The sequence below is a fragment of the Apium graveolens genome, chromosome 4, assembly GCF_009905375.1.
Source record: "Apium graveolens cultivar Ventura chromosome 4, ASM990537v1, whole genome shotgun sequence".
NCBI lineage: Eukaryota > Viridiplantae > Streptophyta > Magnoliopsida > Apiales > Apiaceae > Apium > Apium graveolens.
Window position 1 is genome coordinate 83990189 of NC_133650.1, and position 23746 is coordinate 84013934.

A 23746-nucleotide genomic window follows, 5' to 3' on the forward strand; every position below is an offset into this window, starting at 1 on the left:
TAATTAGCCAAAGAGTCCACCTTCATCGTCAAAGCCTTAAGTTGGGCAGCTATAGCAGTTGCTGCATCCAACTCCAGAATTTCTGCTACCTTTCCTTGAGTCAGTCTCTGGGAAGGATTCTGGTACTCATTAGCAGCCATCAGTTCAATAAGATCATAAGCTTCATCGTAGCTTTTAGCCCATAAGGCTCCTCCTGATGCTGCATCAAGCATGGGTCTAGAAGTAGCACCCAATCCATTGTAGAAGCAGTTAATAATCATCCAGTCAGGCATGCCATGGTGTGGGCACTTCCTTAGCATCTCCTTATATCGATCCCAAGTCTCACATAGAGATTCTCCAGTTTGCTGAGCAAACTGAGTAAGAGCATTCTTGATTGCAGCAGTCATCGCCATAGGGAAGAATTTAGTGAGAAACTTTTGAGCAAGATCTTCCCAAGTGGTGATAGACCCTACTGGTAGAGAATGTAACCAACAGTTAGCTTTATCCCTTAGAGAGAATGGGAAGAGTCACAGCTTGATAACATCTTCAGTCACATTATTGAATTTGAAAGTGTCGTAGATCTCGATAAAATCGCTAATGTGCATGTTGGGGTCTTTAGTAGGAGAACCCCCAAACTGAACTGAGTTATGTATCATCTGAATCGTGCTTGAATTAATTTCAAAAGTGTTATCCCTAATGGCTGGCCTGATGATGCTTGACTGAATGTCATTGATCTTAGGCTGAGAATAGTCCATCAAAGCCTTTGGATTTTCTGCTTGATCACCCATCTCTATTAAAGCTGGTTCCTCGACTTTCTCTTCTTCTTCTACCTTCTTTTCTTTCTAAAAAACTTCCCTTCGAACCACCACAAGTTCTTCCTCGGCTTTATCCAGAGTTCTCTTACGAGTACGCGAATGTGTATGCATACACCCTCGCTAGAGTACCTGAAACAATGCAAGGAAATAAATAAGTAACAATGTCTGAGTCAATGAACTTTAACAACCACTGATGGAAAGCACATAAATTATAAATTAACACTGCAGTCCCCGGCAGCGGCGCCAAAAACTTGCTAGTCGCTAAACATGTGCTAATAATACACGCAAGTATACGCGTTCGCGAGTAATATATAATCTTTTCTAGTTCGTTCCCACAGAGACCGGCTTTGGTTAATTGATTAATCTATGCACTTAAGCAACAATGTATGGTTATTATTCAATACCAAGACGATAACAATTTGGGTTGTTTATAACTAAGAATTAAACTAACAATTATAACTAAGAGAATAAGATTGGTTGAATTAATATATATGACAAACATGGGATTCTAACTTCATTAAATACTTCATTCAATAGCCTTATTGTTCTCAACCGTAGCATGCAATGGTGATGACACTAATAAGACAACATGAAATTGATAAACGCCAACTTTCGTTGCACGAGTACCATACTACCAGACATCCATAAAAGAGATAGAAGCTGAATAGACACCAATTATATTGAGACCCTATATGTCTAATGATCTATTCATTCAAAAATCACAAAATTTTAACCAAAGCTTCCTCATACCATATACAAGGTACGTTAAAAATTTTATGGCCATTGAATTAGTATAGCATAGTCAAATCCTTGCTCAAAATTGGTGGTGAATAGTAACTCCGAAAATCACTAACTTGTTTTCTTGATTTTTCATGAAAGTTTAAGGCTCCTAAGGCTAGACCAAGGCTTCATCAAGGATATTAGGACTTTATTAAGTATTAACAAGCTTCAATAAAGGTATAAACATTCATCCAAACTTTTTTTAAGTTTTAAGTTTCAAGATAAGTAAGGATCTTGGATATAAGTATGGTTTTGATGATTGATTTGATATTATCATGATGTTTATTAATTAGTTTTAAGGTTGATGATTTTTGCCTCAAGAACATGATGTTCTTTATAGTAGTTAGTGTTTAGATGATGATTTGATGATTGTTGATGGTATTATAATGATTTAAGACGTAAACGAAACTCGAATCGTAATCGTAACCTCGTTAAAATAAACAAAACTCAACTTAAGTTTCTGTAGAAGTTTCCGAATGTATAAACTGTAGTTTCCTGAAAAGTGAGACTTGACTATGATATACAATATTATGAGAATTGTTTAGGCGCTTGAATTGCTTGATTCTAATTTATGGATTAAAAGTTATGACTGTTTTAGTAAAAGGGATTTACGCGACAAAACTGTTAAATATTACGAATTTTGTAAATATAAATGATCGATTAAAAATATTTAAAAATCCTGAAATATTTACATAGAGTAATAAATATAGTTTATTAGCTTCCATAAAAATTTCAATTAAAATTGTTGATTTTTCAATTTTATAAAAATGTCGGAGCCGAGGTCGCGCGGAGTACGAATGTCAAAAATAACCCCCTGTTAGGAAACTGCCAATTCGGGATTTTCACCCCTGTTACCAGAAAACTATTTTCAAATGATATGTTCTAAATTTTTTCTAGATCGCGCACGAGAAAAAGGTGTGTCAATTGAGTTAACGGTTTGAGAGATATCAACGTTTTAGTGAAAGCAGTTTGAATAGTAAAACTCCGTAGTTAACCGAACTTTTGAAATGCTTTTCACCTAATTAAATTCATTTTATCAAAATGAAACTTTTGGGATAAATATTAAAAGAACTCAAGAAGCTCCTCGAGGTAGTTTCATATTAAAATATTAATTTTACAATTTATTAAAAATGATGGAGTGCGAGTCGCGTAATAGTAATATTCGGTAAAGTCAAATTCTAGAAGATCACTTTGACCGTCCGTTTCGACCAAGGAGTGATACTTATTTCGAGTCGGTTGAATGATGGAAGTTAAGAAGTATTGAACTTATTAGAAATATAAGTTGGTGATGAGAGTAGGAATACTGATTAAGGTTATGATGTTTGTTGATTAGAAAACCCGGAACGAGAGGAAGTCGGGAAACGTGCCTTGGACTCCAGGCAAGTTTTCAAACCCTACCTTTTTTGAAACTGTTGTGTTGTGTTTTTTTTCAAATCATGTCGATATATACATGATGCTATATTTACGATGTTTTACAAATTATGTTATATAAGATTATACGATATGATAATGATTTTGGTATATGATGTTAGATATATTTGAGATGTCATGTCTAATATGTTTCATTTTTAGTTTTCAGATTTTAACAAACAGGAAATATCGGTACTTACTGGAATCAGTACTTACTGGAAGTCAGAACTTAAGGATATCAGAACTTAGGTTATCAGAAGATAAATATCAGAAGATAGATATCAGAACTTAAGTACGGGAGGACTTACAGTTAAAGAAGGAAGCTGATTTACAGGAAAGAAGATCGAGACTAATACAAAAGAAGATATGCATGGAAAAAGTTAGAAGATAAGAAGACTTGTATAAGATATCTGATTGATATATTTTAGGAGACAGAATTATATTCCATATCAATTAGAAGTTATCTTGTAACTGTGTACTATATAAACACAGACATAGGGTTACACTATATATGTTATCATTATCGAGATACATTATTCATTGTAACCTAGCAGCTGTCGTGATATTTGTTCATCACTGAGAGAGAACAGTTCTATTGTAACAAATTTTATTATATTGAATATATATGTTTACTATTACTTGTGTTCCAAATTGATTTAATTGTATTAAACACTGTATTCAACCCCCTTCTACAGTGTTATGTGACCTAACAATTGGTATCAGAGCTTATCTGTTAACACACATACAATAAAGATCCAAAACAATCATGTCTGAAGAAGCAGAAAATCCAACCAAGCCCACCAAAACTGAAGAAACTAAAAACACTCAAGTCCACAGTCGATATGAGACTATTAGGGTTCCCATACTGAGACCTTCTGAGTATCCCATATGGAAAGTGAAGATGGCTATATTTCTGGAAGCTACAGATCCAGGATACCTTGACATAATTAATGAAGGACCACATAAGCTAACCAAGCTCTCTGTTGTAGTTGCAGATCAGCCAGCAAAGACCATACCAAAGGAGAAAAGTGAGTATACAGCTGAAGATATCTCATCCATTGTCAAGGATGCAAAGGTAAGGCATTTGCTGCATAGTGCCATTGATAATTTCATGTCAAACAGGATAATTCATTGAAAGACTGCAAAGGAGATATGGGATGCTTTGGAGACAAGATGTCAGGGAACTGATGCAATCAAGAAGAACAGGAGGACTATACTCACTCAAGACTATGAGCACTGTAATAACCCCCAAAATTTTCAACTTTTTGTAACCCTTATGAATAGTATTTTAGCTGAATGAGAAAATTTTTCATGCCACACTATGTAGGGGTTCTGTTATGGATATTCTGAGATTTTATTAGTACTCTATATGGTATATAAGTGTATGTAAAGATCGTCAGAATCCAATTCCGAACACTTTGACTTTTCCCGGAAATCCACTAGATACGGAAAGAATTGAGTATAAGGTAACAGGATAAAAAGGATTTAAATTAAAGGATTATAAGAGAGGATCATAAAAGGAATATAATATAGTGAGAAAGGTTAAGGGAACCTAAGTAATAAGGTCCCGAGTATGATCCCTCAAACGATAAATGAAAACGAAAGTTAAGCGAACCGTATAACAGATCAGCGGTCATTAGGCAAACAATTAGGAAGTTAATCAAGGGGATTAGAGAGGATGATGTCACCCAACCAATGAGAAGAGGACAAAGAGGGAAAGATGACATCATAGCATGACATAAGCATGACATAAGAAGGAAGGAAATGTGGTGGATTGTTAACCACACAAAACCAAGGTTAAATTGGTAATTAACCTAAAATAAAACAAATCTAATTCAATCAACCAAGCCAAAAAAATCATTTCTCATGAAAACAAAATTTTATTCTTCATCACCAAGGCTTGCTCTCGGCTTTTTTCAACTTTAAAGGGAAGAATTTTCAAAACTCAAGATCAAGGCTTCCTAAATTGGTAAGATAATTCCCTAGTCATCCTTATGCATAGTTATGGCTATCTTATGAGTTTAAGCCTTCAATTCTTTCTCAATCTTCTTCAAGAAATCAATGAAGAAGATAATGAATAGTGATTTCAAAGTTTTTAACTTGTTTTTTTCTTGTTTTCCTTTAAGATCCAAGCATCCCTAAGACTTCTCAAGGCTTCCTAGCTACTCCCACCACTTCAAGGAAGGTATATCATCTCCAAACCCTAGATTCCTTTGTATAATAAGATGGTTTTGATTGTTATGGTGATATAGTAGCTTAATGCTTGTGGTTTAGAGTTTGGGTTGGAGTGGTAGTGAAATGGAATGGTGAATCTTGTTGTTTTGGTTAAAAGAACTTAAGTATAGTTAAATTCAAGCTTAAGCATAAGTATAAATGTTAATATTGGATTTATTGGGGATGTTATGATGTAATAAGGATGGACTTTGGTTGTATAAATGGATTGGGGTTGAATTGTCATGGTTTTGGAATGGTTTAAATTTGGGAAATCGCGTAAACATAGCCGTCGTAATGTCCGATTTACTTTAGACTGCTTTTGTTCATAACATTTGGACCCGAGAACTCCCTGCTAGATTATGATCATTGCCATGTTTAGATAGTTCATGTTACGAGCTTCGTTTTGATATATAGTTCGTTTGATTCCGATGCACGGTTTAGGAGAAACGACCATTTTAAGTAACGGTGTTTCGCGAACAAAACATTTCCCCTCGCCTTACTTTGAAACATAGGTTAAAGACCAAAAAGGGTTAATTAATGTATGAAACAATTATGGTAAGAGTGTTAGGCAGTTGGTAAGACACTCGCAAAGGAATCGCCTTAAAACTCATAATGGTTAAATTAGTAAAAATGGTGGAGCCGAGGGTACTCGAGTGACTTAAGAGAATCAGTAAGCGCAAAACAAGCGTAAGAGTCTAAGTTAGTTAAAGTATAGATTTACAAGTGACTTTGGTTTAATTCCAACTTACTTGTTGTTTATAGGTTACCAGACTCGTCCCGAGCCTTTTATCACCCCCAGTCGCTCAGGCAAGTTTTCTACCCGTTATACTGTTGTTGTGATGTATATGTGTATATGCATGATCTTGCGATAAATGCATATTTTTTATTAGAAAATTCTTGCGATATATTGTAGCATGTGATATGGTATATATGCATGCCTGTTTCATATTCTTGGATTATATATTTGTTGGTTAAAATGCTTACAGTTGCATAATACCTATGCTAGAGATAAGCGGTATTGAGTTTACCCTTAGTATAGGGGATCAAAAGGTGAACATATTTCTAAACCGGGAGTCGATGTTCCCGAGTATAATATATATATTTTTATATATATATGGTTATATTTTTCAAAACTATTAATCAAATAAGGTTTATTCGATAACTTTAACTTTATTTTATTATTGAATATTATTTCGAATATTCATCCGAGGACTTATGACTCCTTTATTTTATTATTGAATATTATTTCGAATATTCATCTGAGGACTTATGACTCCTTTATTTTATTATTGAATATTATTTCGAATATTCATCCGAGGACTTATGACTCCTTTATTTTATTATTGAATATTATTTCGAATATTCATTCGAGGGCTTATGACTCAGTTATATTATTAATGATTATTAATTGAATATTCATTTGAGGATGTATGACTCCGTTATTTTATTTAATGAATATTATTTATAATATTCATTCGAGGTATTATGACTCCGCTTATTATTTAATAATATTCTTTATTTTATTAAAGAATAATGTTTCGATAATCAAACTTATTTTCGATTATTCAAATAAAGATAGTACTTTTGTATAAGTATATCTTTGGTTATTTAATACTCATTTCAAGTATAAGTCTTACAACTTCTACTTCAATTATTTGTATAAAAATTATTCTTTATGGGAATATTATTTAAATAATAATATTCAGACATTTTCTAAATATATTGGGACTGATTTACTTCATTAAATCAGCATTACTCCAAACACTCTTTAAAGTGTTTTCGAGTCTTCAAAATGATTTTTAAAAGTTAGAGCGGATCCCAAAACTCATTTTTATATTTAAGATCTTCCTTTTAAAAAGGGGATTTAAATACTCGCTCAAAACCTGAGGGATCCGGCTCTATGGTGTATTTTATATTCGCAACAAGGTTGCAGTTTTGGTAAATGAATTGATTACTTACCCAACGTTCGGGAAGTAAGTCCATCTATCGAGTCGGCATAAGCAACATGGGCTCAGTGGGCGTCCATGATAGTGTAAGTGGCTCAGTGGGAGTCCATCAAATGCATAAGTGGCTGAGTGGCAGTCCAGCATAAGGTCCTATTGCGACCAGGGTGATGACCAGTGGGGAATTCGTCCATCTACTAGTAGAAAAGGTTACTTATTGGTATCTTTGCCTGATCAGCAAGATATCGGGTTTATGCCATAATTCTTTTTCCCTTCCAAAAATTCATTGGATGTTACAAACTCTGTTCATACTTTACATGACAGAGGTTTTCAGGGACTGTATAAGGAAGATGTATATGTGGATATATATATCGAAACTTAATGAAGTATATCATAACTTCATTTCCTTCAATACTACTTCAAAGATTTAATCTATTCAAATCTGTCTTGTAGTCTCATCTATGTGATGAACTGTTGAAAGCTCGTTATACTTTGAACAGTGGTAGTTCAAGTAACTTTATAATTGATATAAGTATAGTGAAGTATTTGGTAACTTCATCCCTTGTTTTTACTTGTATCTAGTAAGTAATTATCTTACACTTGATAAAGGATTCTAGTAAGTATCCGTTTAGATACTTGTATTATTGTTATCACCATATATTATCGTGCGAGCTATAAGGCTCACTCTTGCTTTATTTCTTCATCACACAACAACAGTTAGGAAAGATGGCCAGACTCCAGCAGACCCAGCGCAAGCGCGTGGGAAGCGTCCCGCGTCTTCCCGTTGATGTTTTAGCTGCTATAGCTGCAGAGGTAGATCTATTGGTAGATCAGGCATTCTACTTTTGAGAATCAATTATGTATAATTATAACTTGTGGAAGATAATGGCAATTAACTGTAAATTTATCAAGTAATCATTTTGGGTTGTAATAACTTTTAATTGTGGATTCAAGGACTTGTACTTATTTCAATTTCATCTCTGAGACTATAACGGGTTGTGGTGTGTGTTAGTGTGGGGTCACAGTATAAGGTTATTTATTATTAATTAAGTGAAGTGATATTGTGGAAAGAAAGACCGTGACGACCCGGATCCCTGACCCCGGATCTGGGGGTGTTACAGGAATTTGGTATCAGAGCTAAGCGTTATAAACCTCAGAGATGATGCGACGATATAATAATAAACTCACAAAGATAATAAGAACTCTTGCCAAGTTCATGGTCGGACTACCTAAAGTAGTGCTGACAGTTAAAACCCTTACGGGAACCCTTATAAGTATCATGATAGTAACTTAGCTCGTTTAATGTGTAGGCGCAAGAGATAGAGGACCATGATGAGGCACTGCTAGATGTCGAGGATCAGGAGGAGCCTGAGATGGAGGAGGGTGAGGAGGACCCCTCAGAGGAGTCAGAGACGGAGGTCATTGCTATTTCAGATGAGGAGGACCCCTCAGAGGAGTCAGAGACAGAGGTCATTGCTATTCCAGATGAGGAGGACCCGGATGAGGTCCCAGTAGCTGAGGAGCGTGTCGGACCTATGGTAGTGTACGCTGGTACCCCTTTACCCACACTTCCGGTGGTCAGAGCTCCTACCCCTCCACCACTATCTTGGATCCCCTATGAGGACAGCTTAGAGACCCATACTTCCGAGCCTAGGCAGACTGAGGAGGCACCCCCAGCGGCTCTGGATTCACCACCTCTCGACCCTGCCCACAGGCAGTCTTCGTTAGCCCACGGCTATGTTCAGGATGTACTGAGGACCCGAGTGGCTGTTGCTGAGGCCCGACTGGATGAGGCCAGGAGGGAGTTGGATGCGGAGAGGGCGGGTAGGCGTACCTGAGCTTATGAGACTAGGGCTTCTATACCCCGATCCTTGAGGAGGGAGCTTACGGAGATAGAGCTCACGTCCCGAGCGAGGCTCAGATCGCTCCAGGGGGACAGGCATGGTAGGATCTCCAGGCGGCAGGCCGACTATATCTTCCGTCGTGCGATGGAAAGGGTATGGGAGCTGACCCGCTCCGGTGTGTGATTCAGGATTGACGATGAGATAGTCTAGTTGTCTAGTTAGTCGAGGCCTTAGTAAGAGCCAATTTTCCGGGATAGTTGACTTGTATATAGCATCCCTTTTTCTGAGTAGACAGATAGACTCTTGTGTATCACTTTTGGGACAGATGGTTGTAGCACTGTTGTACTTTTGACCAGATCAAATTATGTATTTCTCGCATTATGTATATATTTGTTTCCTTTCAGTTCAGTTCCTTAGTGACGAGATCACTGTTTTTATCATTATTAGTACTGCACTTCTTATTAGAACTGTCATAATGTAATAGAATTGCGAGATACGTTCTCCCCATTATAAGAGTTGTGCAAGGCACAATGTTGAGTATGATTGTGACCTAACGTTGAATTTCCTAATATTTTTTTTATTATCAGTATCATGCCGCCAAGAAAGATTGGGACTAGGGCGAACCCTGGATCTGAGGACCAGGGAAGCCATAATCAGGACAATAGGAACCAGGAACACAGTGAAGAGAAAGATGAGGATTATGTGGAACAGGATGACTCCCTATATGAAGAGGAAGAGGAAACATATAATGTTGAGGGATTTGAGATAGAGGCTGAAGAAGGAGAAACTGAGGTTGAGCAACCAGTACCAAACCCAGGCATAAATCCCATGGGCCAGTTCATGCAACTACTAAGGCAGAACTTGGAACGTCAACCCAACCCACCCCCTTAAGGAAATAACAATGCTGCGGCAAACTCTTTCAGGGCTTTTAAGTCCCTTAAGCCCCCTGAGTTCCACGGATCAGCCGACCCAGTTGAGGCAAGGGCATGGTTAAAGGAAATGGAGAAATCCTTTGAGATTCTGAGTATCGATGAGGCACAGAAGACTGTATTTGCTACCTACCTTCTGAAAGGAGAGGCCAACTATTGGTGGGAGGCCAAGAAAAACATGGAGACAGATGCTATTATAACCTGGGAGAGATTCAGTCAGTTGTTTCTGGAAAAGTATTTCCCGAGGTTTATGGAAAACCAGATGGAGCTCAAGTTCTTGGAGCTAAAGCAGAATAACTTATCTGTAGCAGAGTACGAAGCGAAATTTACTGAGTTATCAAGGTTTGTGCCGGAGTTTGTGAGCATCGAGGAAAAGAAAGCTAGGAGGTTTCAGCAGGGACTGAAACCGTGGATTCAGAATAGGGTGGCAATCCTTGAGCTTACGGATTATGCCACTCTGGTGCAAAAGGCAACGGTTGTAGAAGCCGGAAGTGAACAGATGCAGAAGGAAAGGGAGAAGAAGGGAATAAAGAGGAAAAGTATGAGCATGGGTGGAGGTTCCGCAGGAAGGAGCTTCCCAACTAGATTTAATCGAGGAGCAGTGTCCCTACCGGGAAAGAACACTGGGTTTAAGCGGCCAATGAGCGTGAGTGTGAGCCAGAGCGGCCAGAAGTCAAGAATGTCCTATTCCAACCAGTCTCGACCCCCATTGCCAGCCTATAACACTTGTGGAAGGATGCACACTGGGGAGTGTAAAGGAAAGCCAGTAACCTGCTTTAAGTGCGGTCGGGAAGGTCACTATTCAACTAAGTGCCCTTCATCAACCCCTGCCGTTATTCCAACCACCACTTGTCATCAGTGTGGACGCCCGGGTCATTGGAAGAGGGAATGCCCAATGAACAAACCAGCAGCTTCGGGAGCAAGCAGGGCTGCTTCTAATAAGCCACCTATTGCAAGGACTTTCAACATGACAGTCCAGGATGCTATGAAAGATTCAGATGTGATAATAGGTACCCTTTCTCTAAATTCAGTCAGTGCAAACGTTTTATTTGATTCAGGAGCAACTAAATCTTTTATATCAAAGGACCTTGCGCGTAAGTTAAGACTTAAGGCTGAACCCTTGATAGAACCCTTACAAGTAGAAATAGCCAATCATGAGATTATTCCTGTTAACCAGATTCACCCCGCCTGTGAGATAGGCATAGGGGAGCAATCTTTTAGTGTTGATCTGATTCCTTTTAAATTAGGGGAGTTTGATGTAATTTTGGGAATGGACTGGCTATCAAGCAATGATGCTCAGATAGACTGTAAAGGGACGAAAGTTAAGTTAAATATCCCAGGGAAGAAAGAAGTTATATTTAGAGGAAAGAGGCAGACGCATAAATTTTTGACTATGGCCCAGGCCAGAAGGATGCTACGAAAAGGAAATGAGGCCTACCTAGCCTATGTGGTGGACACGCAGAAGGAGGTGCCCAACTTACAAGATATTCCAGTAGTCAACGAATTTGAAGATGTATTCCCACAAGACCTTCTGGGATTACCACCCGATAGAGTGATTGAATTTGCTATTGAATTGGCCCCCGGGACGACGCCAGTTTCAAAAGCACCTTACCGCTTAGCCCCGTTAGAAATGAAGGAATTAGCTATCCAATTGCAGGAACTCTTGGATAAGGGTATGATAAGACCCAGTGTGTCTCCGTGGGGAGCACCAGTTTTATTTGTTAAGAAGAAAGATGGGAGCATGAGGCTGTGCATCGACTATCGAGAGTTGAACAAGCTAACCATAAAGAACAGGTACCCATTACCTAGAATAGACGATCTGTTTGACCAGCTAAAGGATGCTGTTTACTTTTCCAAGATCGACCTGAGAACTGGATATCACCAACTAAAGATTAAACCCGAAGATATTTCCAAGACAGCGTTCCGTACCAGATATGGGCATTATGAGTTCTTGGTAATGTCCTTTGGATTAACCAACGCCCCAGCGGCTTTTATGGACTAAATGAATACAGTATTTAAGAAGTACTTGGATAAGTGTGTGATAGTTTTTATCGATGATATTTTGATCTACTCAAGGACTGAGGCAGAACATGCAGAGCATTTGAGGATAGCTCTAGGAATACTCAGAGAGGAACAGTTGTATGCCAAATTCTCAAAGTGTGAATTCTGGCGGAATGAAGTACAGTTTTTAGGACATGTGATCAATAAAGAAGGAGTATTGGTCGACCCCTCCAAGATAGAGGCGGTCTCAAATTGGGAAAGGCCAACCACACCCACAGAGGTAAGGAGTTTCATTGGATTGGCCGGCTACTATCGTAGATTTGTACAGGACTTTGCGAAGATCGCAGCCCCTTTGACACGATTTACTCGTAAGACAGAGAAGTTTGAATGGACGGAGAAATACGAGAACAGTTTTCAGGAATTAAAGAAAAGGTTGGTAACGGCCCCGGTGTTGGCATTGCCGGACGGAAAAGGAGATTTTGTGATATATAGTGACGCGTCGCACAAAGGATTAGGGTGTGTGCTTATGCAGCACGGTAAAGTGATTGCGTATGCGTCGAGACAACTGAAGGAATACGAGATTAGATATCCTACTCATGACCTTGAGCTCGCGGCAATAGTATTTGCCTTAAAAATTTGGAGGCACTACTTGTATGGAGAGAAGTGCGAGATTTTCACAGACCATAAGAGCCTCAAGTACATATTTACGCAGAAAGAGCTCAACATGCGCCAGAGGAGATGGTTAGAACTAATCAAGGACTATAATTGTGAGATTCTCTATCATCTAGGGAAAGCCAATGTGGTGGCTGATGCCCTTAGTAGAAAGGAAAGACTCAGAATGATAACGACTTCGGAAGAATTGATAAGGGATTTTGAGAGAATGGAAATAGAAGTAAAGGTAACCGGAACCGGAACTGAAAAGCTTTTTGAGATCTCAATGCAGCCAGAGTTATTGGAAAAGATCAGATTGTGCCAAGAGAAAATAATGAATGAAGGCAGAGAGTCAATGGCTGGAGAGGAGATCCATACTGAGAAAGATGATAAAGGGATAATGAGGTACTCCTACCGGATTTGGGTTCTGAATGTTCAAGAGCTTAAAGATGAGATTTTGGATAAAAGCCATAGTTCAAGGTATTCCATTCACCCGGGAAGTACCAAGATGTATAGGGATTTGAAGGAATATTACTGGTGGCCCAACATGAAGAGGGATGTAGCAGAATGGGTAAACAAATGTTTGACTTGCCAAAGGGTAAAGGCAGAGCACCGGAGACCCAGTGGACTGTTACGACCCCTGGAGATTCCCGAGTGGAAATGGGAACATATAGTAATGGATTTTATTGTAGGCTTGCCAAGGACGAAAGCCAATCATGACGCCATATGGGTAATTATAGACCGACTGACAAAGTCAGCTCATTTCATTCCTATCAATGAGAGATACACAGTCGATAGAATGGTGGACATTTACCTTAAGGAAATAGTGACGTGACATGGAGTCCCAGCGTCCATTGTCTCAGACCGAGACCCCAGGTTCAACTCCAGATTTTGGAGGAGCTTTCAGGAATGTGCGGGGACCAAGTTAAATATGAGTACCGTGTACCATCCCCAGACGGATGGGCAGAGTGAAAGGACCATCCAGACACTAGAGGATATGTTGAGAGTCTGTGCAATAGACCTTAAAGGAAGTTGGGATGACCACTTGCCGTTGATCGAGTTTTCTTATAACAATAGCTTTCATGCTAGCATCGGAATGCCGCCTTATGAGGCCCTGTATGGAAGAAGGTGCCGATCTCCCTTATACTGGGATGAAGTAGGAGAGCGGAAGATGCTCGGACCCGAAGTGGTCCAAAGAACCAAAGACATAGTGGATCTTATCAGAGGACGGCTGGTAGCAGCCCAAGACAGACAGAAGAAATATGCAGACTTAGCCCGAAAGGACAAGGAATATGAAGTCGGGGACTTAATACTGCTAAAGGTATCCCCTTGGAAGGGATTAATGAGATTTGGAAAGAAAGGAAAACTAAGCCCAAGATACATTGGACCTTTTGAGATATTAAGATGGATTGGAAAGTTAGCTTACGAGCTAGCCTTACCCCCTAACTTGCAACAAGTTCATAATGTGTTCCATGTGTCAATGCTAAGGAAGTATCATCGGGATGCCAGGCACATAATGGAGTACGAGAAGGTGGATATGCAACCAGATCTGACTTACGTGGAGAAGCCAGTAAGGATTATCGATAAGAAGGAGCAGGTGCTTCGGAACAAAGTAATCAAGCTAGTCAGAGTGCTATGGCAGAATCATAATGTGGAAGAATCAACTTGGGAACTAGAGAGTGCGATGCTAGAAAAGTACCCCCATTTGTTTTCTATTTGATTCCGGGACGGAATACTTTTAAGGAGGGGAGACTGTAATAACCCCCAAAATTTTCAACTTTTTGTAACCCTTATGAATAGTGTTTTAGCTGAATGAGAAAACTTTTCATGCCACACTATGTAGGGGTTCTGTTATGGATATTCTGAGATTTTATTAGTACTCTATATGGTATATAAGTGTATGTAAAGATCGTCAGAATGCAATTACGAACACTTTGACTTTTCCCGGAAATCCACTAGATACGGAAAGAATTGAGTATAAGGTAACAGGATAAAAAGGATTTAAATTAAAGGATTATAAGAGAGGATCATAAAAGGAATATAATATAGTGAGAAAGGTTAAGGGAACCTAAGTAATAAGATCCCGGGTATGATCCCTCAAATGATAAACGAAAACGAAAGTTAAGCGAACCGTATAACAGATCAACGGTCATTAGGCAAACAATTAGGAAGTTAATCAAGGGGATTAGAGAGGATGATGTCACCCAACCAATGAGAAGAGGACAAAGAGGGAAAGATGACATCATAGCATGACATAAGCATGACATAAGAAGGAAGGACATGTGGTGGATTGTAACCACACACAACCAAGGTTAAATTGGTAATTAACCTAAAATAAAACAAATCTAATTCAATCAACCAAGCCAAACAAATCATTTCTCATCAAAACAAAATTTTATTCTTCATCACCAAGGCTTGCTCTCGGCTTTTTTCAACTTTAAAGGGAAGAATTTTCAAAACTCAAGATCAAGGCTTCCTAAATTGATAAGATAATTCCCTAGTCATCCTTATGCATAGTTATGGCTATCTTATGAGTTTAAGCCTTCAATTCTTTCTCAATCTTCTTCAAGAAGTCAATGAAGAAGACAATGAATAGTGATTTCAAAGTTTTTAACTTGTTTTTTTCTTGTTTTCCTTTAAGATCCAAGCATCCCTAAGACTTCTCAAGGCTTCTTAAGGCTTCCTAGCTACTCCCACCACTTCAAGGAAGGTATATCATCTCCAAACCCTAGATTCCTTTGTTTAATAAGATGATTTTGATTGTTATGGTGATATAGTAGCTTAATGCTTGTAGTTTAGAGTTTGGGTTGGAGTGGTAGTGAAATGGAATGGTGAATCTTGTTGTTTTGGTTAAAAGAACTTAAGTATAGTTAAATTCAAGCTTAAGCATAAGTATAATGTTAATATTGGATTTATTGGGGATGTTATGATGTAATAAGGATGGACTCTGGTTGTATGAATGGATTGGGGTTGAATTGTGATGGTTTTGGAATGGTTTAAATTTGGGAAATCGCGTAAACATAGCCGTCGTAATGTCCGATTTACTTTAGACTGCTTTTGTTCATAACATTTGGACCCGAGAACTCCCTGCTAGATTATGACCATTTCCATGTTTAGATAGTTCATATTACGAGCTTCGTTTTGATATGTAGTTCGTTTGATTCCGATGCACGGTTTAGGAGAAACGACCGTTTTAAGTAACGGCGTTTCGCGAACAAAACATTTCCCCTCGCCTTACTTTGAAACATAGGTTAAAGACCAAAAAGGGTTAATTAATGTATGAAACAATTATGGTAAGAGTGTTAGGCAGTTGGCAAGACACTCGCGAAGGAATCGCCTTAAAATTCGTAATGGTTAAATTAGTAAAAATGGTGGAGCCGAGGGTACTCGAGTGACTTAAGAGAATCAGTAAGCGCAAAACAAGCGTTAGAGTCTAAGTTAGTTAAAGTATAGATTTACAAGTGACTTTGGTTTAATTCCAACTTACTTGTTGTTTATAGGTTACCAGACTCGTCCCGAGCCTTTTATCACCCCCAGTCGCTCAGGCAAGTTTTCTACCCGTTATACTGTTGTTGTGATGTATATGTGTATATGCATGATCTTGCGATAAATGCATATTTGTTACTAGCAAATTCTTGCGATATATTGTAGCATGTGATATGGTATATATGCATGCCTGTTTCATATTCTTGGATTATATATCTGTTGGTTAAAATGCTTACAGTTGCATAATACCTATGCTAGAGATAAGCGGTATTGAGTTTACCCTTAGTATAGGGGATCAAAAGGTGAACATATTTCTAAACCGGGAGTCGATGTTCCCGAGTATAATATATATATTTTTATATATATATGGTTATAGTTTTCAAAACTCTTAATCGAATAAGGTTTATTCGATAACTTTAACTTTATTTTATTATTGAATATTATTTCGAATATTCATCCGAGGACTTATGACTCCTTTATTTTATTATTGAATATTATTTCGAATATTCATCCGAGGACTTATGACTCCTTTATTTTATTATTGAATATTATTTCGAATATTCATCCGAGGACTTATGACTCCTTTATTTTATTATTGGATATTATTTCGAATATTCATTCGATGGCTTATTACTCAGTTATATTATTAATGATTATTAATTGAATATTTATTTGAGGATGTATGACTCCGTTATTTTATTTAATGAATATTATTTATAATATTCATTCGAGTTATTATTACTCCGCTTATTATTTAATAATATTCTTTATTTTATTAAAGAATAATGTTTCGATAATCAAACTTATTTTTGATTATTCAAATAAAGATAGTACTTTCGTATAAGTATATCTTTGGTTATTTAATACTCATTTCAAGTATAAGTCTTACAACTTCTACTTCAATTATTTGTATAAAGATTATTCTTTATGGGAATATTATTTAAATAATAATATTCAGACATTTTCTAAATATATTGGGACTGATTTACTTCATTAAATCAGCATTACTCCAAACACTCTTTAAAGTGAGCGGATCCCAAAACTCATTTTTATATTTAAGATCTTTCTTTTAAAAAGGGGATTTAAATACTCGCTCAAAACCTGAGGGATCCGGCTCTATGGTGTATTTTATATTCGCAACAAGGTTGCAGTTTTGGTAAATGAATTGATTACTTACCCAACGTTCGGGAAGTAAGTCCATCTATCGAGTCGGCATAAGCAATATGGGCTCAGTGGGCGTCCATGATAGTGTAAGTGGCTCAGTGGGAGTCCATCAAATGCATAAGTGGCTGAGTGGCAGTCCAGCATAAGGTCCTATTGCGACCAGGGTGATGACTAGTGGGGAATTCATCCATCTACTAGTAGAAAAAGTTACTTATTGGTATCTTTGCCTGATCAGCAAAATATCGGGTTTATGCCACAATTCTTTTTCCCTTCCAAAAATTCATTGGATGTTACAAACTCTGTTCATACTTTACATGACAGAGGTTTTCAGGGACTGTATAAGGAAGATGTATATGTGGATATATATATCGGAACTTAATGAAGTATATCATAACTTCATTTCCTTCAATACTACTTCAAAGATTTAATCTATTCAAATCTGTCTTGTAATCCCATCTATGTGATGAACTGTTGAAAGCTCGTTATACTTTGAACAGTGGTAGTTCAGGTAACTTTATAATTGATATAAGTATAGTGAAGTATTTGGTAACTTCATCCCTTGTTTTTACTTATATCTAGTAAGTAATTATCTTACACTTGATAAAGGATTCTAGTAAGTATCCCTTTAGATACTTGTATTATTGTTTTCACCATATATTATCTTGCGAGCTGTAAGGCTCACTCTTGCTTTATTTCTTCATCACACAACAATAGTTAGGAAAGATGGCCAGACTCCAGCAGACCTAGCGTAAGCGCGTGGGAAGCATCCCGCGTCTTCCCGTTGATGTTGTAGCTGCTATAGCTGCAGAGGTAGATCTATTGGTAGATCAGGCATTCTACTTTTGAGAATCAATTATGTATAATTATAACTTGTGGCAGATAATGGAAATTAACTGTAAACTTATCAAGTAATCATTTTGGGTTGTAATAATTTTTAATTGTGGATTCAAGGACTTGTACTTATTTCAATTTCATCTCTGAGACTATAACGGGTTGTGATGTGTGTTAGTGTGGGGTCACAACATAAGGTTATTTATTATTAATTAAGTGAAGTGATATTGTGGAAAGAAAGACCGTGACGACCCGGATCCCTGACCCCAGATCTGGGGGTGTTACAAGCACTTTGACTCAAAAGGTGATGAGTCATTAACTGACTTATATGACAGGTTTTTCAAACTCTTGAATGATCTGCCACTGGTGGACAAGGAATATGATCTTGAAGATTCAAATCTAAAATTCCTTTTATCTCTTCCTGAAAGTTGGGATTTGAAGTCTACTACTATAAGAGACAACTATGCTCTTGATGAAACTACTCTTGATGAAATTTATGGTATGCTCAAGACTTATGAACTTAAGATGGATCAAAGGGGCAAGAGACATGGGAGAAAGTCAAGGATAATTGCTCTTAAGGATGAGGAGGAATTCCCAAAAGTGGATGTCTCAAAGAAAGGCAAAGGAAAGGCTCTCATCATAAAGTTTGATTTAGAATCATCAAGTTCTGATGGTGATGATTCAGAAACTGAAAGTTTACCTGAAATAGATGCTAATGAAGAGATGATGAAATTGTGTGCTCTTATGGTGAAGGGTATCACAAAGATAGCCTACAGGAAATTCAGAAGGGGAAAGAAGTTTTCCAAGAAAGGTGGAAGTACTAATAAGAAAGGGTTCAGAAAGTATGAATGCAAAAGTGCAAAGTCTGACAGAGGAGACAACTCAAATGTCAAATGCTACAATTGTGGTGAAAGAGGCCACATATCTCCTGACTGCAAGAAAGGAAAGAGTGACAAAGGCAAGGCACTTATCACAAAGTAGAAAAGCTGGACAGACTCTTCAGATTCTGAAGATGAGGTGAATTATGCTTTAATGGCAAATGCTGATGGCAGCCCTGAAACTGCTGAATTAAAGGTACTTCAAACAACTTATGCTTTTCATACTGATGATATTACTGAGTTGAGATTATATCTTAAAACCATGTTTATTAGCTACAGGGATCAAACTTTAACATGTGAAAGATTAACTTATGAAAATCTTACTTATAAGAAAGGGAATGACTATTTGGAAAAAGAGTTAGTTATGTTCCATCAAACTCAGAAAGAAAGAGATGATGCTTTTTATGTTAGAGATGAATTGCTAAAATTGTATAAATCTCTAAAAACTGAGTTAGAAAAAAGAAAAAGAGATTATCAGGACTTGGACTAACTCTGGCAGAACAACTCAGAATTTATTAAGTAGTGGAAACTGGAAAGAGGGCTTAGGTTCTGGAGATGATAAAAGTGAAAAAGGAACTGAACAAATTGAGCCAATTGTTGTTAAACAAACTGCTAAGCCAAAGGTAAATCCTGTTAAATTTGTAGCTAAAAGTGTAAAGTCCAATTCTCAAAAGATGAAAGAGTCTGTGAAAGGAGTTCAGGAGAAGTCAACTTCTGACAAATTAGAACAGGATAAACCAGCTGAAGTCAACATAGGCTTAATGACTAAGAAACAGCTTAAGCATAAGCTGAAAGAAATAAGGAATGTCAACAAGTTAAAGGAAACTAGGAAAAATAGGAATGGAAAGGAAGGTGTGAATAAAAGCAATAACTATATGCCTGTTCCTAATGCTCCTAGAAAGAAATGTTATAACTATGGAAACTCTAACCATCTTGCTTCTTTTTGCAGGAAGAATAAGAATATAAACTCTTTACCTCCTAAGTCAGGAGTTAAAAGTTAGTCTGTTAGGTTTAAGCCACAAAATCCTTGTTTTCATTGTGGTAGTTTATGGCATTCCATTTATACTTGTAAGAAATATCATAGTTTGTACTATGATTATTATCAAATAAAACCTTCTTTGAAAAAAGTTACTTTAATACCTTCTAGTGTAAAGTCTGATGCAAAGTCTGATATAAGTTCTGATAAACAGCATGTTAGCATAAACTCTGATATTAAATCCGCTGCAAATGCTAACAAACTTAAAAAGGCCAAAGGATCCAAGCAAGTCTGGGTCCTTAAAACTAACCATTAGTGGTCTTTGTGATTGCAGGGCAACAGGAAAAACATCCTAGTACTGGATAGTGGATGTTCAAGACATATGACTGGAAATAAAGCCCTGCTCTCAGACTTTGTGGAGAAAGGTGGCCCAGGAGTTTCTTATGAAGATGGCAACATGGGGAAAAACTCTGGGATATGGCAATATTAATCTTGGGAATGTCATCATTGAAACAGTAGCTCTTGTCTCAGGACTTAAACACAATCTGCTGAGTGTGAGTCAAATCTGTGACAGAGGTTGTAATATCCGGGATATCGCGTGTAATTATTTTTATCAATAAATGATTTTTATGTAATTATTATGTGATTTATGGTGAATTATTTGACGATTGGTGTTGCTATGTGAATGTTGATATATGGTAAAGTATAAGTATGTTAATTTTATTATGACCAGAATAAAACATAGATAATTAAGGTATTTTTCTTGTAATTTTTGGACTGTTATACGATTTTATATTGATATATGAATATATTAATTATTTTCTGAATAATTAAAAAATTATTTTATAAAGCCGGGAATCGTCCGACTTCAACCATTTTTTACGTTTTTACAACCCCAAACTCTTCCAAAAACTCCTTCCTAACCTAATCTGATAATTCCAGACATTTTCCGTCTTTTGATTTTTTCGATCTGGATTACGGTTTGGCCCGTATGCGTCCCAGCGTACAATTTTCGATACGATAATCATTTCGGTGAATCAACAAAACCCGTGTTCTCGAAAGACGGAATATTATTACGTTATTTTCATATAAAGTGTTTTATAAGAGCCCAGTTTGGATAATTACCCAATACGGGTATTAAATCGGATCATTTTTGCAGTTACTTAGCGGCTAAGTAACTAATTTAACGATCCAACACGAACCAATATTCCAAAAATATATATAGCCCTTTTATTATTTCATTTTATTCGTATAATCATAATCGATCCGAAAAAATATAGAATTACAGAGAAAAACCCGTAAAATCATTGCGTTCTTGAGAATCAAACTAAAAAATGAAGGCGTTATCGAACTCCGATTCAGGCGTGCAACATATCAAAACGAAGCTCTCGAAAAACTCTTTCTGAATCCACCATCTGTTTTTGCCCAAAAATCAAGTTATTTTTCTGATTTAATTATTTTAATTCGAATTAATTTTGGATTAAAATATGAAAATTTGTTCTTGATGTTGTTGATATGATTTGATGATTCCATCGTGTAAATAATATTTTTCTGGTCAATTTGGTATATTATATGTCAAAAATAGATTTCCATAACATGTAGAAATTGGTGTTTGATTCTGGATATTAAAAATTAGAGTTCTTGAACCCTTGAATGTTCTTAATCAATTTTGGGCGTTTTCATTTGGTTAAACCTGGGTAGGAATTGATGCCTCCATAACATTTTTTTTGTTGTGAGGATTCATAATATGTGGTCAAGATAATTGTTGGATTCGAAACGGAGCCTCGCCGGAGTTAAAAGACTCGGCGGCGGCGTGAATTTTGCAGCCATATTCCGGCCAAATGGCCTTCCTTTTGCTCAATCGGTCACCATATTAAGACTCAGGAGGTTGAACTCTGGCAATCTGCACTTTTCTGTGCGTTTATGGGCAGAGGAACGATGACCGGAGAAGTCGCCGGCGGCGGCTCGTCGGAACAGGTGGGGGGGGGGGAGTTCAGTTTAGCCCCTATTCTTTTACCCGTTTTCAGTTTTCGTATCCAGTTTAGCAAAAGTTACATTTTCAGTTTTTGCGATTAACAATTTTAAAATCTTACACTTTACCCCCTGGAAGTTCTATTTTTAAAAACTGTTTTTATTTATTTATTTTAATTTCAAAAATGCTTTTTAAATTATTTTTAATTCTTAAAATAAATCTTAATTATTTAATTAATTAATATTCGTTGATAATTAATTATTTAATTAGTCAATTAATTTAAATATTAATTAATTAATTAATTTCATTAATTATTAATTAATTATTAATTGATTTAATAATTAGATTTAATTATTTATTTGGATTTAAAAATTTCCAAAAATAGTTTCGAGCTTTCAAATATTATTTTAAATTATTTTCAAGGCTCCATAATTATTATAAAATTATTTTAAAGTCAGATTCGGGCGTTCGAACCCTATTATTTAATTATAAAATGATTCGGAGACCCGTTTTAACTCCGAAAAATGTTCAAAAATTCGTATTAAATACCTGAAAAATCATTTTGACCCCGAATCTTCTTTGAACAATTATTTTGATCGAATATCTTGCGTGCTATGTGCTACGTGCTATCTGATTGATGTGTTATATGCCTATGTGGTTATGGTTTGACTTTTTTAGTCATAACTTTCAATCCGTAAATCGGATTGGGGTGAAATGAAAGGGTAGATAAAAGCTTATGACGTCTATGTGACGATTAGAATAATATGAGTATGAATAATTGATAGATACTTGTGATGCCTAGCAGAGTCAGCAAGGTATAGAAAAGGAAACCAGTGATCCATAAATAGAATCGAAGCGTAGAAAGAGAAGGCCAGTGATTGATAAATAGAAGCAAGGCATAGAAAGAGAAGAAAAGTGGTTGATGAGTAAAATTGTTAGATGAGTACAAGTAAAGTGGAAATCGTCGGTGATAAGGCAAGTATTTCAGAACCTTTCTTCAAGATATATTGTATATATTTTTGAACTATCTCATAACATGTCGCTATTATTCAAAATAACTCATGTTTTATATTGCAAGCGCTTTAAACTATTCAACCTTGAACCCTGATTCGTATTGATCTTGCGCCATAAGCCTTATTGTTCATAAACCATTGATTGATGAATTCTCAGATACGAGCCAAACACATACGATAATACTCCACAAATACATATCTACCACATACTGATTTCTGATATTGAATTGCTTGACATACCAACCCTTATTCCTTGTTTAACAGAAGACCAATCCTTGGAACCCTTGAACCTTTGGTCTTCTACTTTTGACTCTTTCCTTCATTGAAAGCCAATCTTTTTGAATTCCTGGTTATACTTTCATGGTATTGTGAATCACCCTATGCTTTAAGATAAATGTTGTTTATGATTCAGCTTATTGAATTACATTGATTATCATATTGAATTGTTTTAGAATTTGATGGTTTTATAAATGTGGACCAGATTCGTGGTCGGACCAGATTCGTGGTCGGACCAGATTCGTGGTCATAATAGGCTAATGCGTGCCTCGGATCCAGTAGATAGAGCAAAGCTAGGAGCCTTTCTCGGGATTAGTGCGTGACTGATCAGCAGCCTAACCTTGGTTTTTTTTAAATGAAAAGTGAATATCCAATTCTAATCATTGCTTATTCAGAAACTTGATTCTTCTGAATCATTTCAATTGGTTATTATTTAAACTCCGTTATTACTATTATGACTTGCTGAGCTATTTAGCTCACTCTTGCAAATGTTTTTATATTTTCAACAGTTGAAAAGGAAATTGTTGTTAATGAGGATTCCCAGTCCAATGTACGAGCTAGGATTCCAGGTTAAGTTGGATCGA

At 36.8% G+C, this 23746-nt stretch overlaps 1 non-coding gene across 1 annotated transcript; it reads left to right on the forward strand.

Annotated features, from left to right (window-relative positions):
* Nucleotides 1-270: 270 nt before the first annotated feature.
* LOC141723214 (small nucleolar RNA R71) lies at nt 271-377 on the forward strand. Its single transcript, XR_012576201.1, has one exon. It is a non-coding gene; the product is annotated as a small nucleolar RNA R71 (small nucleolar RNA).
* Nucleotides 378-23746: the final 23369 nt, after the last annotated feature.